Source organism: Rhyacophila brunnea, unplaced genomic scaffold, assembly GCF_057557595.1.
Source record: "Rhyacophila brunnea isolate RB1 unplaced genomic scaffold, BYU_Rbru_1.0 scaffold_15, whole genome shotgun sequence".
Classification (NCBI taxonomy): domain Eukaryota; kingdom Metazoa; phylum Arthropoda; class Insecta; order Trichoptera; family Rhyacophilidae; genus Rhyacophila; species Rhyacophila brunnea.
In genome coordinates this window covers 39154080-39174117 of record NW_028232806.1, presented here as the reverse complement: position 1 = coordinate 39174117, position 20038 = coordinate 39154080, and the positions used below count along the sequence as shown (strand labels likewise).

General features: G+C 34.4%; 1 protein-coding gene across 1 annotated transcript in view; it reads right to left on the bottom strand.

Annotated features, from left to right (window-relative positions):
- LOC147075314 (beta-1,3-galactosyltransferase 5-like) overlaps positions 1-19942 on the bottom strand; it is a 126620-nt gene extending 106678 nt beyond the window's left edge. Inside the window, exon 1 of the mRNA XM_085942757.1 lies at positions 19683-19942. The gene's annotated coding sequence lies outside the window, so the exon portion shown is untranslated. The remainder of the gene's footprint in view (positions 1-19682) is intronic.
- Positions 19943-20038: the final 96 nt, after the last annotated feature.

Below are 20038 nucleotides of genomic sequence, written 5' to 3'. Positions count from 1 at the left end.
AATATGAATTATAAACCACAGACAAGAGCTATGTAACCCACTCTTTTTTGCGTATGATAGCAGCACTACAAAAAAACGTAATGCGAAAGTTTTTACCGGTCACATAACGTTAAAAAATTATTACTGGCAAAAAAACGAGATGAATTTGACACAGTGGCATATTCAAAACTACCGGCCCCCGGACCGGAGCGCGGGGGATGCAGTGCGAATGAGACAAATCCTCATTAGCGCGCTGCTGTTAATTGACACTTTTGCAGAAATAGAGATTAAAAACTGACAGTCCGCATTTTTCTAACAATAAATAATTAAATACTAGCTCACTACATACACTTATAAATAGGTACATACCTATAATAAGTCTTAAAAATCATCTTAACTTATTTAATTCTTCGTCTTCTTCTTCTTCTTCTTCGATGGAGCTACAGATCAAGTCGAGCCCAGGCCATCTCCACCGCCGTCCTCCAGCCGGAACGGTCCTCCGCGCGTCTTTTCCAGTTCCTGATTATCAGCAGCTGGTTGGTATCTTTTGTAATGTTATCAGCCATCGTGTGCGTAGCTTTCCCACTGGCCTTTTCCCCCTGGGATCTTCTTCGGTATCAGTGACCAGTTTAGGCTCTAGAGTTTTATGAAGGTGGAAAGTATTGAATCTTGGTATAGCGGTATAGTTCCGTGTTGTACCTAATTCTCCACTCCCACCATCATTCATGGGTCCGTATATCCGCCTCAGGATCTGTCTCTCAAAGCAGTCCACCATTTCAGCTGCTTTCATATTTAGCGTCCATGACTCGCACCCGTTTGCAACGACTGTGCGTATGACGGTTTTATAGAGCCGGGTCTTAGTTTTTCTGTGGACATTTCTGGATTTGAATATGGGCAGCAATGAGAAGTACGATTTATTTGCAGCGGTTATTCGGGCTTTTATTTCTTCCAGTTCCTCGTTCTCTTTTGTAATATTGGAACCCAGGTATGTTAACCGGTTGACAACCTTATTTAATTAATTGGCGTTTTTTAATCAGAGCTTGGAACCGAACCAGGACCGAAACCAGTAAAACCTGGAACACGTCACGTGAACGGAACCTTTTAAAAATATATGAGTCCCACAGTTACGCTTTTTATATTCTTGCAATTTCACCTAATAGCCGGCGCATACCAGATATTAATTACAGGGAAAATTTGGACATAGTCTGTATTCTATAAACTGGCGTACACGTCACAAGGAAAGCACTGTGTCATAGCGTTCAACTGTTGCAAGTTTTCAATGTAAGGGAACGAGATGGATACTGAAGCAGGGGGGAAGCCGGCACGCCAGCTTATAAAAGACAGACTCGTGATATTACGCGGGGAGATGCGAAGTCTACGTCCCTAAAGCAATAGTGTCGACTGTCGCTGTCGCGGAACCCGGTTGCGTATGCCAAATCCTACTTATCACACAGCCAGACAGCGAAGTTGTCGCAGCACACATGATGTAGGTATTGGCGACCTCATTTCGACGCTGCCGTAAGGAGAACATTGCCGAACCCTACTTGTACCTACGCCATAAGTACCCGTACCTCGTCGCTGTAGGTTTTGTCAAGTATGTACATTTCCACGCCGTCTAAATAGAGCCAAATACTCTTATTCCAGACACATCGGAACAAAAGTAAATATGTAATGTGTCTATTGGTTTTCTTTATAAGTATACATACATTAATTTATTTGTACGGTGAATGATTTCGAAATAACTGTGTAAATGGGGAAGACTTCATTCTAAACGATTATTTAAAGCATACCTTCTTACGAAAGGATGGGATGGGGCAATTATATGATAGCGAATCCGGGCGTTTTATAGTATGTAGTTTATGTCACGTGACCTCAGCGTGTCTGTTCCAGTCCATACAATACGATAGGCTGCTAGAGCTACGTCTAGCACAGTTTTTCATAATATTATTATCTGTGACTTCGCGTTTGTTCAAAATAATTGATAAGACAATTTAAAAAAATATATTTATCTCGTGATTTTTATTTATCAGTTAGTTGAGTCATAGACTAACATAACTTATGCAGTCAGTTATGTCAGCTGAGATCTGATATTGTGCCTAGTTTGACGTGTGAAATTGTAAACTGATATGGATACACAACGGATGTTTTCAAAGATGACAATATATTTTGTTTATAAATGTTTAGGGAAATACATAATTCAAACTCATCGCTCAATTTTATATCGTCAGTGAGCTTTTGAAATTTCATCGATTTGGTGTGTCGTTTTCATTAGTGTGTACATACATATTCATCAAAAGGAAAATCGAATTGTCTTATTATTTCCTGTAAATATACCTGACAGGTGTGCATTCTCCACAGCCTCTACCTCTTTCCAAAAGTCATCCTTCGCGACTTGTGTATGATTTTCAATTACTACTTATGTATTTGGTTTGCAAATTCCGAAAAACTATTACCCTTTATACATATTATAAGCTCATTAATCCTAATATCTCTCTCATTGGGGTTTTCCGATGTAGACGCGACCATCACAGTCATTATATGCAAAATCAAAAATTCATTTTGTCTTTGCTAATTGAAATTGAATTGCTTACCGCTAAACACTGATTCTCTTAAAAATAACAAATTATATATACATTAAAATATAATTTAATAGGGACGTTGAATACTCCTGCAAAAAACTGTGTCATGTCATGTTGTAAGACGAGATGCCACTATAGAGTTTCATACAAACACTAAGTACTCTACAAAACGAAGGTCAACTTATCAACAATAACCAGGCAAAAAACTATCAAAAAGTATGCCTAAGCCACACAAAACCTGAGCGTATAAGTAAACAACGCGTTATTATAATATACCTGCATGTAACTATTAGGTATATTATGTTATGAGAATGGATACTATAAGATAAGAGTAATTGATTGATGGATAAATAATATTGCCAATGGTTACACCTGCGCCCAAGTACATAACTAATTGTAAAGGATATAGTATAGACTATAGAGCCCAGGGAACTCAAAAATAATGGGAACTGAAATACACAACGGGTAAGGCGATAGCAGATAACCGACTCGAGTAAGGAAGAACCCGGGTTAAACTTACACACGTGTTAAGAATACGTTTTACGTCGAATACTAAAAACTGCTCTCGGTTATTTAATGTTGGTGTATTACACACACTATTGCACGTGCATAATGCGTGTTTCATTTTCGTAGGACACGCACACATTCAAAACACTGCTTCACCATGCGGCGTATTGAATATTGCCTATCGGTATTCTATTTATTATCTGTTCTGTGATAGAGCCATTTTATTATAATCTCTTTCGAGTACCTATATTGACATTTATTATCCGTGATAACTGATAACTTTTGATAATACTTAGGCGCCACGCACATTGACATTTGGCTCGACACTAACATAATCCTCAAGTCAGATATGCCAACAAAGAATGGTGCATTCACTGCACGCACACAAACGCGACTACCATTGTCACTGTCAAATTATTCAAACCGGATAAAGAAATTACAGGAGTAGTGCCTGCAGTTATCAAATTTAAATACATATACCAACGCAGTGTTTCAATTGTGGGAAAGATATTGCTTAACCTGAAATGTCATTCATTACACTCTTTACATTATGGTTGTCATTTCGCGCTCTCTCTGCGAGATCTGACAGGCGGACACAGCCATCGCTTCAAATTGCTGGAAAAACAATGACATTAATATGGACAAAGCATCTGGAAAAAAAATGACACCCACTTTTTGTCGGGTCTGCCGAATAGCATAATTCATATTTTAATATCAATATCGCTCACTCAAATAAACATTGACACTAGAAACACTGTTCTAACGCCATTACAATAAAGGTGATATTACTATAAATTCCCAATGCGCGATATCGCATAATGGAAATTGCGAAATTTTGTCACGTGACGTCTACCTACACATATACGAATGTCGCTATGCGCGAATTTACTTACTAGTTACTGTACTGAGTGCGTTGTCCATTAATAATGTCATTGTTGAAAAACGACGAGCTATCAATAGTATGGATTCTGTGTGTTGTGACGGCGAATCTTTCAAACACACATATCAGCGATATTTATTTAAGAAAACAATACATTGTGGACATAACAAATCAAAATTCAAGACGTTCACAATATGAGATTTACATTATACCCAACTAATATTACTCACACAAGAGAGAAGAAGAATAAGATTAATAAAAACACAATTGTATACAACAGAATAAAGTTTCAAAAACAAAATGCAAAGTACATCATCGAAAATGTCTATGTCTTTAAGGAGCGCATTTACTAATCTTGCACCCCTCGCTAATGGTACCCGATAGGGTTGACTCGAGGAAACAGTTCTGACCCAGAATAGGTTATGGCTGCGACCACGTAGGTAATTGACAGGCGCATGTAAATTATTTTTTTAGGACGCCAGGATTAGAAACTATCCCTCGTGGTAGCAGGCAAAAATGTTTCAAGAGCAGAAGTGACCTAGGAGATTCAAGAGAGTGAAAAGTGAGCATGCCTTGTAGAAAGGCAATGATTTGTGTTTCCCCATCTCCACCCACGGTTTGTGCACGGCCGCCTTCCATGACGCTATAAACGTGTCGGAATGAAAAGATTTTAGTGCCACGCTTCCTTGTCCCGAAGCGATGCTGCACGGGACTGATGTATCAACCATGCACCTTAGTGCTTAAAGAAAGAGTGTCGGAAAGTAATCGTTTGACGAATTATTAAAAGGAAAGTAGCTAATGTCTTAAAATAAAGACATCGAAGAATTGGACGCGCTCTAAAATAAGCTTATAGGAAACTTCATACAGACTCCAGATAATAGAGCCATATTGATGCCATGATGCGCCAAGATGTTTTTTTTCTATCCAATAATGTCGCATCGACGCTGCTTATAACGGCAGGTTCATTAAAATACACGTGTTTTGAGAATGCCAACAAATCACAAGGGCATAATGAACGTGATGCAGCCGTACATATTATTTTTATGTGCGACACAAATTAAAGCGGATTATTGGAAATCAGAGCTAAACAACAGACCCGTGCGTGCGACAGATCTCGCAACTGTTTTTTGCGCGTACGGTCTGGACACGAGAATCCGATGCAGGGAACTGCACTCCGGAAGGAATGTTCAGGCGAATTGAGAATAAGCGGCGCTAATCAATGAGTGTGACACAAGTGTAATATCCCAATATAACAACCGTCCCTGAAATATTTAGCAAGACTGCTACATCCAGCAATTTGTTGTTGCGTCAAGTCGCTGTAATGATCGGCAGACCTTAAGTCGCATCAAGGAAAGGGATACGTTAAAGTGCCCACCGCTTATTATGACACTTTAAACGTGTCTAAAAGAAGTGATTTTAAGTGCTCATTCCGTCCCGAGACGGAGCCGCACGGGACTGATGCTGCAACCATGCACCGTAGTGCTTAAAGAAGATAGTTAAGAAAGAAAATTTTTGTTTTTTGGACTGGCTCTGCTGTCCGCTGACGTTAAGCGCTTAGTGTACCCGCATACTGAGTGTCACGAATTGAAATAAAAAAACACGAAATCTATTCAAATAACTACACATTATTCGGTGACAATACCTTATATCAGCGATTACGAACCTACGGCACGCGTCCCAATAGTGGCACGCAAGATGATTTATGTTGAAGACAAAAAATAAAGATATAATAATTTAAAAAATATTTTAAAAGTTTTACAAATAAATATATTAAGTAGGAATACAATATTAAAAAATAATGACAACATACGCATGTGTATTTTATTCGGTTTTTAATAATATTTTTACCAATAATGTTTACCAATCGATGCGCAAACGGAAACGACGAAATTCATGCATACATGACAGATAGCGTTGTATAAAAAATGGCAGGCAAATACTCCTCAAGAGTAAGCATTACGTTTGATTTAAATTGCATAGGTCGGTCCCTAGGTTTTATGGGTCACATAATATTATTGCACTGATCTCACCAGGCAGCGGGGGAAGCCGCGCCGCGAACCTCTGATTTTGATCGATTAACAATCATTTTACAATGTCTATACAGGTCTCAACCACTGTAGCTAGAGAATGCCCTATATTTAAAATTTATGTACCAAACTAAGTAGATAATACAGAAATACTCAAGAACTCAATTATATTTTTATAACTTTTTTTAATAGAATTACAGTCGAACTTGGTTATTACGAGGAAGATGGGAACGACTGAATTTGCACATTATAACCATTACTCGTTATATCGTTAGATAATATTTTTCGCGACACGTTCTATTTAAGCATAGAACATAAAAAAATCTGAAAACCATCGTAAAAATCCCCGAAACAAGCATGGCGTTCATAAACTACGAAAGAAGTTCTTTATTGTAATAAAGTGCTGAGCCGCCGGCGCTGGTAGGTACTTACTGACTTCACAAAGCTTGGATTTTTTACATTCAATTTCAACCATATGCGTGGATACTTTTTCAATGGTGTCGGCGAAAACACCAATTAGGTACTTAGACACTTAACTAGTGTCACAAACGTAATCCGATCCCGGCGGCATAGGTCTAGTTAACTGCCCGGTCGAATTTTATTGCTTAGGGTCGAAAATGTTGTTTTTAAACGATCGACACATTGACAGCTTTGCTCGGTATACCCGATAAGTAGATAGTTATAAAAATGAATAGATGTATGGAGAAAATCATAAACTAAAATGTCAAGGAATGTTTCCTCATTACATCCGAGATCTCGCTATTTCCGTGATCGTAATAACCAAGTTCGACTGTATTTAAACTATTTTTCTCTATGAAAAACTGCTCGGCACGTCAGACAGGCTAAAAATAATATTTGGAAATATTTGGCACGCGTACGTAAAAAGGTTCGCCAACCCTGACCTATATTATCGTCGATATTTGGAAAATGGTTCATCCTACTTTAATCGACGATCTCCTGCGTGCCGGATTGACTGTCTGTTCCAAGGGCGGCCAATTTAGAGCTACGCATGACATATTATGTTTATTGACAAACAAAAGCGCGTTGCCATGAACTTGAATGATGCTGTGTCTGCGATGAAAACAACACTACGATAAAACTCAAAGAAACGCATGTTTATCTTGATTTACTTTCATTCATGAAATTTCACTGTCACTCAAGTGCTAACGTAATCTGTAGGTACTCAATTGCGTCTAGTTTCAAAACGTAGACACGTAATGTTATTATCAGATTTGTTAAACACCGCTTGTCAAGTGAATCCTTCTGATCGGCCTATTATAATTATTATCTAGGTCTTTGACATAGGTAAACCAAGGACATGGCGCGAAGTATGGATGCTTGACGGACAAACGTCATACTTCGATATTAGTTCCTAGGAATTGCAATACCGAATGAAAATGTCAATACCGGTTTTTCGGTATTTCTTATTGAATACCGGTATTAAGAAAAACAGAAGTAGGTGCTTATCAATAAATATAGCTAGTACAATATTGTTTTATAGCAAAAACCTACATACTTACCTACATTTATTATGTTGACATTTAAAAATATGTATTCATCATAATTGTGCTAGTGATTTTTTACAAATAATTTGAATATATTGATAATTATAACTAGAGCCCTCAAAATTTCATCAAGTGCAAATAAGTCCGGCTGCAGGAAAAGCTTCTTAAATTCAACGCTTGTACAGTCATCAATAATTATAGAATAATTGAATTTTTGTCACGGATGTTTTTTATTTCGAAATAATATTATGATGATTCACCGCGACAATTACTTATACCTATACTTAAATATATTTGATGAAATTTGTTTTATTATTTTTTCACCTCTGTTGGATTCACTCACTATATTTGCATTTTAGCAGCACATAACTTATAATTCATTTTCAAAAACGTAAACGATTCTTAATACCGAAAATTCCGGTATTTCAGATTTTAAAAACCGGTATTTCGGTATTGATAAATACTGGAATACCGGTATTGCAATCCCTATTAGTTCCCTGGATATTACTCAGTAATTAAATACTACCCAACTAAATATTATACACTTATATACATAATTATCCAAGTTTACAGTTAATAATATATGTAGATAGGTATATCACTTACAGTATAAGAAGTGAGGTAAGTTATCAATGTTATCATTGTTATCAATGTTTGACTTCAGTGGGTAATTCCATTTTGTAATTAATTACTAATTAATTAATGTTATATTTTAAACACATGTGATAAACACATAAATATATGCTCATTTAGTGTTAATAACGTTTAAATTTGCTGACAAATATTATATTTATTTATAAGTCATAAACTTTAACGGTCCATATCGAAAAATAAACAAACTTGCTTTATGATTAATGATTATACATAGTTACATAGTGCGGCCTCGTTAATTAATTATTAAACATAACCCAATGTATGTACATCTAGGAAAACACAATATTATAATATTGTAAATCGATAGGTGGGGTACCAACGAAATATCCCAAATTCATAATAATCTAATTAAATAACTGTTAATACATTGGATCCGTATTGGTCAACCTACTGAATTGGAAACCTGAACGTTAACTGCTGAAGATTTCGAGATGTGGCCGTATGAGTGGTGTACCGACGACGAGGATTTTATTGTCAGATCACAATATTACCAATTACATAAGAGGTTTTAAGATGAATGACGTAATAAGCCAATGGGATATTACTCATACTATAAACTGCAGAAAACTTGCATACTTCAATATATGAAATATGCTTTACTATGAAAGGTTGAGGGTAACAGAAGCATGGGTAGAAAGATATCATCATGGCTACGCAACCTCTGTAAGGCGTTGTTTTATTTTTACATACGGAAAAATTGACAATCTAATAATATTCATTTCTTGTAAATTTATAGACGTAAAATTGTGAGAGATAAGATTGACGTATCCAATTCCTTGCTAAAAAAAATCAAGAGGCATATCAATCGTTGAAACGAATTTTTCGTAACCATAGATATTAGATTATTATAATTCGTAATCACCTCAGAAACGTATTTTTTAAAGATTTAAGGGTAAGTATTTCTGAGTTATGTAACCATAGAAGTTTTGGAAACCAAAAAAGTAAGGGAGAAATCAACGTTTCAGCATTGTGAGGTCCCGGAAGTTCACCAAAACAGTCCCTTTATTGTAATGATGATAGGCAGGGACTATTTTTATTAGCTCGTATTCTTGTTTGTCCGGTACAGATTTTTTCTTGTGCAGTACAATTTTTTTCTTGTTTGTCCAAGATTTTTAACTGGCTTCCCGAATAGCTAGACATTTGAAACTTTTAGAATATATCAGAACACGACGACAATGCATTCTTTTAATACTTTTAGCAATCTTTAAGCAGAACCGAATTCATTTTCATTTAATTCTGTTTTGTATGGAAAGTTATTTCGGAAAAAATTCGTAAAAGTAAAACACTATTATTGGTTGCTTAGGGAGTCCTAGCAACTAAATTATTAATATATACGTGCGTTACTATGGAAATCAATATGAAATGTCAAAATGACATTTCTGTATTCTATAATATTTATTCAGTATTTCTATCAAGTACAATAAAAAGGTTTTATTAATACATGGATATGTCAAGTTTATATGATTCAACAGAAAATTTAAAAACGTGGTATATAAAAAGTTATTTTTATCTTGAATTATTTAGTACTGAAGTACGTAAGTTCAGTTAAATTATTGATGCTCGGGTAATTATTAGTACCTACCCAGGTCCTAGATCAGCGATGGCGAACATTTGTATACGTACGTACCAAAATATTCGTAATAATGAGTGGCGTGTCAAAGACTAATATCGGGGGTAAATTATAAATTACATTATGTGCATATTAGTAATATTACTAAATTTACGGAAATGTTTATGTTTTTATTTTCGCCCTGCCTTCTCCATAAAGTGAGAAATATAAAATAAATTTAAACACTATATTTATTATTATGCAATAATAAGTATGACACATATTGGTGAAAACTAAATGCGATGTTTGTTTTCATACAAGCAGAAGATTTAACCAGTTTAACACACATAATCATTAAAAAAACCGAGGAAACCTCAACAAATACGATATTTCTGAATTTACAAGGAGGATGTATTGTTATGTGCCATTCAAATTTGTACCGTTAGTTTGTCAGCCTGTGGGTTCGACAGGCTGAAACATGTTGCATCTTGTCATTTCTTAAGTTTTTTGCATCATATTTATTGTTTCCTTCCTAGAAGTATTTCAGAATAACAAATTACTCTTCAGCTGGACGTCTCACAAGAAAGACGCATTGTGTACCTTGTAATATTCAACTTTGTATTAAAACTTCAGTAATAATAATTGTATGTGATTTTGTGTTATAAATCGGAATAAAAGAAAACGTTAAATATAATTAATAATATCTTTTAATAAAACCAACCCATAACATAAAATTGGTGTCAGGAAGTGTGGATAAAGCTAAATAACGTGAAATAAATTAACGGTGAATTCAAATTCTTTAAAAATAGCAAGAATCCTAAAAATAAAACACATAATAATATTACGTATAAACTAATTGTTTTTTAAAGTACATCGTTGTGAAAAACGAACGGAAATTAAAAATCTAATTAATAATATAAAGTTGTATATTCTCCTAAATCTTCAAAATCATTAAATCAAGAGTCTTCAAATATCTTCAAATTCCTAAATTCGACGAATAATCTCCAATTCTTCAAAATCAAAACTCGAATTCGTCGAACTCCAATCTCGAATTCTTCAAGCTCCAACTCCTTTTCTACAAGCTCCAACTCCAATTCTTCAAGCTCCAGCTTCAAATGCTTCAAGCTACAGCTTCATATTCTTCAAGCGTCCATCAGATCTTCAAGTCTCCAAGTTTTCAAATCTCCAATATCATCAAGACATAATCTCCGAGTGTCAAGTGCTTAGTGTATATAACAGTGACAGTGTAAAGTGTAGGTATTTATTCTCCACAACAGAACGGTAAATTAATTATTCATTCATTTATATGAAAATTATCAATAACTACAATAATACTATGTCGTCACTAAGCTTAGATACCCTGATGAAATTTATTTCAACCTTCGATGGAGAAAGGAAAAATCTATACCCATTTCTTAATGACTGTGATACGGCTTTTGAAATATGTCCGAATGAATTAAAACCCGTCCTGTTAAAATACATGATTCACTGCGTAGTAGGTAACGCCAAATATACAATTTCGAATTATAAATTTGAATCTTATGACAATTTCAAATCTTTTCTAAATACTACTCACGGTGAAAATAAGCATACATCACAATTAGAATTAGAACTCAGAAATTGCAAACAGGATTATAAAGAACCTATTATCAAATTTATTCAGCGTGTAGAGAATTGCAAAAATAACCTCATCAACGCAATTAGACTATTACATAAAGATGACGACGAGTTAAAAGGTCGCATTAAACAAATCGAGGATAGTGCTCTAAATACTTTCATGCTAGGAATCCATCCTCAAACGTCTATGGTAGTTCGATTGTCTAAACCAACAACATTAACAGAAGCAGCAAACGTGGCTATAGACGAGGATAAGATTTTAAATGATTTCAAAGGTATGCACATAAACTATAAAAATAATAATCATAATCAGTCACATCATTTCAATTACAATAATCAAAACATAAATCAGTTCAAAACTTCAGTAAATAAAGTGTGCAGATATTGCAAAAAATCAGGACACTTAATCGAAGATTGCAGAAAACGACAGTACAATAATCGTTTTAAAAATAATTCGAATCCTTCTCAGCTTCAAACTAATCAAACAAATCAAAATGTTTCTTTCCATCAATCTCCGCAAAATTCGCAATATTCACAAAATTCTCAAAATTATCAACTCCCAGCACTCCAGGAGACCTGCCTCCTCCCGGTACGTGCGAAGCATTCAGGCAGAATATTTTCATTAGAACCAAATACATCGTATGTTGAATTTCCATATACAGAAAAAAAAAATCTAAAATTATTTATTGATACTGGCGCCGACATCTCATTAGTAAAAATAAGTTCCCTAGATGGAAACGAACTTGTTAATGAAACTGAACTCGTCACGCTCAAAGGTATCGATAACTCTCCGAATCCAGTAAAAACTATCGGAACAGTTAATTTGACATTTCCTTTAAAATATAAGGAACTTCATCATACTATTCACGTCATTTCAAACCATGTCACTAATATTCCTTACGACGGATTACTAGGTCATGACTTTTTCGTCAATAATAATGCAAAGATTGACTACGAAACAAATACATTACATATTCACGATAAAATTATTCCTATATTCAATAAAATCAATCCTATTTATACTTTAAAGCCTAGATCCAAAACCCTTATAGAATTAGTTGTTCAAAATCCTGAAATTAACGAAGGTGTTATACCAAATATCCAAATACTTCCAGACGTATACTTATCACGTACTCTTGCAAAGGTACTTCCAGGAAATAAAGTATATGCCACAATCGTCAACAACAGTATTAAGTCAGTCAATATCTTATCAAATAAAATAACTCTCGAACCATTTAATAAACACGAAAGTTTCGTTGATTTTACAAACTCTAATACTAACGCTTTTTCTCAAATCGACAATCAAAGTACTGTTCTCATAAATAATTCTTCAGCGTGTAATCCTTCATATTCATACAATGACTTCATCGAGAAACAAAATGAAAATGTCAATGTCAACTTGAATGAAACCGATGAATCTCTTACAAATCAAAAACAATCGATTGCACACTGTATTTCGAATGATAAATCAATATCCAAAGAAATAGCTTCAGAAATAAGTACGATAATTAACCCTAATCACAATGAAATTCCACAAATACTTAAAGAATATCATTTGTCTCCCGTAAACGAACATTCCGGATATCACAGAACCTTAAATCGCGTACGTCTAAAATACAAATGGACGAATATGAAAAAAGACATCAAAGATTACATTAAACAATGTGAATCTTGTCAGAAAAATAAAATCTCTCGAAATAACCTTAAACAAACATTAAGAACATTTGAAATCGGTGATAAAATATACTTAACCAATAACGCCTCTAAAATAAATAAATCAAAAAAATTATCTCCTAATTTCCAAGGACCTTACGAAATTGTCAAGGTTAACAGTCCGTTAAATGTTACAATTAAGGTTCAGAATAAGTTAGTTAAGGTTCACACAAATAGAATTAAGCAAGCTAATTTAGATCCCTCACAATAAATAATCTCATTCAAAGGATTATGTTATTATTTACTTTATTATAATATGTACTAATATTAAGAATTTTATTGTTTTTCTAAATGTAAAAATATATATATATATATATATATATACCTGTATGTAATATGACTTCAATTGTTCTAAATCTATTTGTCACACATCACAATATATTGTTCACAACAAAATCTATTTTCGAAAACCAATGTATTAATATGATTATAATTTCTTTTAACCAAACTCATGGTAAAAATTGTATACCATAAGTTTATTCTTTTGAAGGGAGGTGTTATGTGCCATTCAAATTTGTACCGTTAGTTTGTCAGCCTGTGGGTTCGACAGGCTGAAACATGTTGCATCTTGTCATTTCTTAAGTTTTTTGCATCATATTTATTGTTTCCTTCCTAGAAGTATTTCAGAATAACAAATTACTCTTCAGCTGGACGTCTCACAAGAAAGACGCATTGTGTACCTTGTAATATTCAACTTTGTATTAAAACTTCAGTAATAATAATTGTATGTGATTTTGTGTTATAAATCGGAATAAAAGAAAACGTTAAATATAATTAATAATATCTTTTAATAAAACCAACCCATAACAGTATAACCAACCAAGATACCATGCTGGTGAGAAAACTGATGACAAGAGGTTTACGTCAGAAAACTTGTTTTATTAGACATGTAACATCTTTAATTGCGACTGTCATGAATTTACAATTAGAACCTTTGACCATCCAAAAACAATGTTGAGAATCCATTTAAACCAAATGTTTGTAATATTATTATAATGACTACCGTTCGGGCAATATTGCAAGTGTGATTAAGAATAGCCAATGTAAAAATGCAAAATTATTTTATAAAATTGATTTCATATAAGATTCTTTCAAGTGCCAGCGCGTGCCATAGGTACGCCACCACTGTCCTAGATAATCACCAGAGACTTGTAGACAGACAAGAACATCGTAAAAATGGTTACAAACAAACGATAACAGATAACCTTTCATTTTAACTGTATGAGCCTAGATAGTAGATATTAAGTTGATAAAAGGGTCTACAGAAGGGCAAGTATTTTGTCCACGTATCTATACAAGTACATACCTAATATTATGTAAGTACCTCCTACTTACTATAATGAGAAAAGTAGAGAAGTAAATACATATGACAAATTATTTAAATAGCTAATTAAGTTTGGTATTATTACAAAATTAGACACAAGTCAGTGGTGGCAAACGTATGACACGTGAGCCACACGCAAAAATTCTGCTAGCACGCGATATACGTTTGTATGTAAGTAGAAATCGAACCGGAAAACCAGTCCCTGTCCCGGATCTTGATTGAAGCATAACCGGGAAACAATATATTTCGGAATTTTAGAGGCTAGCAGCGACCCGATTTCGGAACGATACGTAGAGTCTGTCTTCTATAAGCTGGCGTGCGGTTTCCCCCTCCCCTTCAGCATTGCATTCCTCCTCAGTCCCCCCCATTGAAAACTTGCAACAGTCGAACGCGATGGCACAATGCTTTCCGTCTGCAAACGACGTGACGTGAACGCCAGCTTATAGAATACAGACTCTAGTTAAACGTCCAGGTAAAAGTGGGAAAGTTTTGATGGATAAGTATATACAAAATGAATTAGGAACCTGAAAAAAAATGTAGTGCAATAGAGTGCAATTCAATATGGCAAAAGGCCATCCGGATGAAAAATAAGATTTAATTTTTGTCAGGAAAAGCCGTTTGAAGTTTTTGTTTTTTGAGAGGAAAATCACTCGATGAACGGAAAAAAAATGAGAAGGAAAGCTAAATAATGGGCATTGGCATCATTAGGGACGCCGTTATTTACTAATATTTTTTTCCCAGTAAGTATTATTTATGATTTTATTATCTGGCAGTATTTTTTTTTAGTTTTTGCATAAAAAGGTTCACAGTCGCTGACCCAAGACAACGTAAGTAATTACATATTAAGGAAACGTTTTTAAACAATGGGGAAATGTACTGAAAAATGTAGGTACCTATAACAAATGCAAGAGATTGTGAAAACATCGTCTTGAACATGAAAACATATTAAACTTAAATACGATAATATCTGGTAGGCATGTAATAACATTTATATTGTTAAATTTATTATTTACCTTATTATAATATATTTGTCTTAAATTATTATCTATAGCGCACGAGAAACAACATATGAAACTGTGTAAGAAAAAGCGAGACAGATAAAACGTAATAAAAATACATATTGTATAAACGGAAACTTTAAATTTGAAAAATCGGAGGAATCATTTAATCAAGTCGTGAAGGAACACAAATGATACTCTCACAATAGTTTGGCATACTATGCTTGCAGTGCAGTAATACGAGTAGCATATCTAGGGATTTGAATCCGGGTTAATGCAAAGATTGGCGCGACACCAGTTTCGTATTTTTTTTCAAATACGATTTTTTCTAGTGGGTATAGGTGTTTTCAAGTTGTGTATGTTCAAAGATGTAACTGTATGAGAGAGAGGGAGACATGGAGAAGACGTATGAGAATGTTGACAGATGGTACTGCCACATGTTAATATTTAACTAGTATCTACTACAAGTACTACAAAAAAATTGCGTTTTATTAAATAAAAACAACAATACAATGCAGTTCCACCATGAATTGACAGTTAACAAAATAAAAGAAATTAGTATCTAATATTGTAACTGACATCTACGTGGTAGAACTCCATTATAATGGTTTTGAAATTATGTTGGGTTTTGTTAATTCTATTTTAGCTTAGTCATTCACGTTGACAGCTATTTCGGGCTATAAACCCATCTTCAGAACGGTCGACTATAACTGAACAAGCAGAATTAACATAATTAACTTTGTTTCAAAACCATTAAAATTATTATATTAGACACCGAGGCGTGAATATGTTGATAAATCTAAAAACATCAATAATTCTCGGGGCAGCTATTTGTGAAGTTGGTTTTCTATGGTAAATCAGCGCATCTATTCTATACACAAGACTGCTATCGGCAGCTATCAAGGGTAGTTTTTAACATTTTTGTATCTATTGTATATTATTGTATGTATAAGTATCATTTTTGTATATTATTGTACGTATAAGTATTAGTAATTGTTACAATAAGTGCTATGTTTTAACAGCACCTCTCTTGGCTGTGCTAAATTTTAGAGCGAGATAAGACAGTTTTGACTGTTTAGAGGGCTAACTTATTGTAACAATATTATAACACTTCGATACAAACATATGAAAAACTACCCTCGATAGCTGCAGATAGCAGTCTTGTGTATAGAATAGATGGGCAGGAATGTTTTTAAATTTTAGTTTGTTGAGAATTTACAAACATTTTACTAAAATCTAAAAACATAATATAATCTGATTTGTCACACAAAGCGAAACGTTCATAGCTACCCTGAGAATTAATGTTTTTAGACTTATCAACATATTCACGCCATACACGGAAATAGTCTATAACTATTTTTAAAAATCTGCCATCCTAAATTTTGATAACCACCAAGTATTTAAGCAAGTAGATACCTACAAACTTACGTTATTCGTATCGGTTAGTGATTAATGATTAGTGAATAGATAACATGAATAATATATCAGGCCAGAGCAAGACGTCCGTCGCGGTCCACATTAGACCGCCAAGAAATCTTTGGGTGACCGCATGAATTACGAGATAAGCTTGAACGGAAAAGATAATAAATACATTGCGTGGAGAGTGTTTTTTTTCAAAAAAAGGTTCCCCATCTCCTGACTTAACCCACACGTGTTGTGGTCTCGTTATTATACCAGAATATTAAATTATATAACTCTACGGTACCTTAGGTACATAAAATTGTTATTTCTTATTGATTTTTTTTAATCTGTAAATAATACAGGTGAAAAATCTCGACATATTGTTTGACTCAACTTATCTATTTACTGACACATCACTTCCACAGTTCTGCTTCTAGAATTTATCAAGAGATAAACTCTAGCCATTGAAGAATCCAAATGTATCACGTACATTCGTACATTTCGTTAGTGCGTAGCACCTTTTTAAATATGGGTTCATTATCATGAGTTCTTAAAAGACCTACAAGCTTGTTTTAGTAAGTTCATTCGACATCTTTATTTAACTATTTTCTTTTCGATAATTTCTCAAACGAGTATTGCTTCACAGTCTTTCTTCAAAGCATGCTCGCTTTTCAATCTCGTGCCATATTTGCCTCCTTTCACGAGGGATGGTTTCCAATCCTGACGTTCTGTAAATGTTGAATGTGTATGCAGAATGCACCCATCAATTACCTATGACCTGTGTGATCGCAACTCGCAACCAAGACCTCATCTGGATCAAAACTGTTGCCTAGTGTCAGGCTTCAGTCACCAATAGCGATGGTTGGCTAGTCAAGACGTCATTTTTAGCGATGCGTTGTGCATTATTTTTAAATTTTATTTTCTTCTACAAGATCTTTGCTTTGTATTTTTATTATACTTAACTTGATTTACCTGTTCTTTTTTAATCTAAATGTCATGTTGTGAATGTCTTAATTAGTGAATTAATAATTTGTTATGTACACGATGTTTATAGGTAGGTAGGTATATTAATTATTAATATACACATATACAATTATTAATATATATATTTTAAGGTCGTTATGTAGCTTTTATCATAGCCCCCACAGGCTGACAGAGCTCTAGCCTAGGGGGCCGGGCTCCGGGGGGGGGGCGGCATGGCGGGTCGACTAGATAAACACACATCTTAAATTTGTTCTAATTGTAAAAAAATAGTCGCCTGCGGCCCTACTTTACTTCGGGGTTATTACCTTTTTATTATTGTTATACGATCCAATTTTTGGTTGATGTGTAGATATTGATAGGTACTCGACAACTCCACAATTTTGTGGAAAACAATACCTACTGCAGGTAGAGTGTAGACTGTGTAGAGCGTAGACTGCCTTTAACCTTGGCGATAAATAAGGGGCCCGGCAAAGATATTGGCCTGAGGACCCGCTTCAGGATATGGGGGCCTTGCTTTTATTACGTCGTAATGAATATAATAGCGTTAAAACAAGTTTTTGGTCATCCTGGGGCTGATCTTTGTACGTAGGACCTACATATCTACAACATGTGAATACATAAAATTCATACACCGCGTAGGTATCTATCACATAAGTAGATGAACTAAGTATAGATTGTAGATAAGTACATAATTGGATTACTGAGATTCTCGACAAAAAAGTAAAAGTTTGTTTCAAACATTGATAGTGGACCTTTTGCTTTTCAATAATTAAAAAACATGCCTAACAAATCACGTTAAATTTGAAATGTTTAACTTGAAGTAAATGGTACCTATTCTTGGTGGAAAAAACATGCATTACCAACTTAATTAAAATAAAACAGAATATGTACATGGGTAATAACTACTTATTCTACTTAATTTAAAAACGGTCAGGAAAGGGCTACAAATATTATTGAAACAGTACGCGTATAAACCAATCATAGACATACATTTCAAGACAAGACAAAATGAATTATTAAATCGTGGTAAAAGTTGGGGAAGCCCCTAGAGATTCATTCGAAATAATGCAATCCTTTGCGCTGCAAATTACTTTTGATTTACAAAAAACGTAAGGACCTGTGAACATTATCAGTTCCTGGTGCCATAAGAACCAATGTTTTGATATAATAGGAATCTATCTAGGATAGGAACAGACAGGTAAGTTTTTAAACAGATGTGATTGCTTTTACATGCACTCGGAGTCGGACCTCTCTCGCGGAGCCACATGACAGTGACAGAATTTACTTTTTTGTTTGTTGTCACTATTTTGTTGGGAAAACACTGTACTAGTCTAGGTAGGTACTAGTGTAATAAAATAACAGCAGTGGTGTCCATTAAATTTGTCGTAAACTCAATCGAGAAAATGTTTGATTTACAGCGTGCTATTTATTTTCATACCCGCTGAAGCCGCGTGCGATGTATTAAATTAATAACTATTTAGATGAAAATTTCAAATTGAGCGTGGGAGAAGATCGCACCTAAGCAGAACATGGTGACCTTAACAAAAACGAAACTTCCAAATAGATAAAGCAACACAGGAAGTCGATCGAGTAAATGCTGGCCATTCACCCATTGTACATTCACCGCTCGTAGAGCCTGTTTTATTTTAATATCACTCTCAAAATATTATATTATGTTGAAAAGGTTGCAATAACCTGCTTTAACAGTTTACATAAGTTTTCAGATGACAGGATAAATACAACTGTCAAACACTAGGCACATATAAATAAATACGCACAGATTCCACCCTATCACAGTATATTTTTTACACCAAATTATAAATAATATCAAGCATCAAGACTTGCACTTGTTTTCAATAAGTGTGTTTTAAACATAGGTAGTAATCATATTATAGTAAAATATAACAATAATAAAATATTGCGTGTCAAGGGAATCGTTATACGATAGACAAAAAATTAACTCACCGATTGATCTGACAATATTAATTATGGAACCAGAACACATCTCCCGATGCGGGATTTATTTGTGAAACACTATACGAACACTCTCCGGTGATGCACTCTGTCATTTTCTATGTTTACAGTGTGAAATTCCCTGTCCCACTAAATGAAATTATTGCTAATATTTAGACCGTGAACCGCACGAGATTTCCTTCGAGCATGACCATAGCAGCGTGACGTCACTGGAAACTGACGTCTAATAACGTCGACCGCCTTCGACCAACGAGTATTGCCAACTGATAAAAACTAAAAAGAACAAGAATCAGTGCAGCCAGTTCAAACCTATTTTTTTTTATGGAGGGGGCAAAAACTTTGACTAC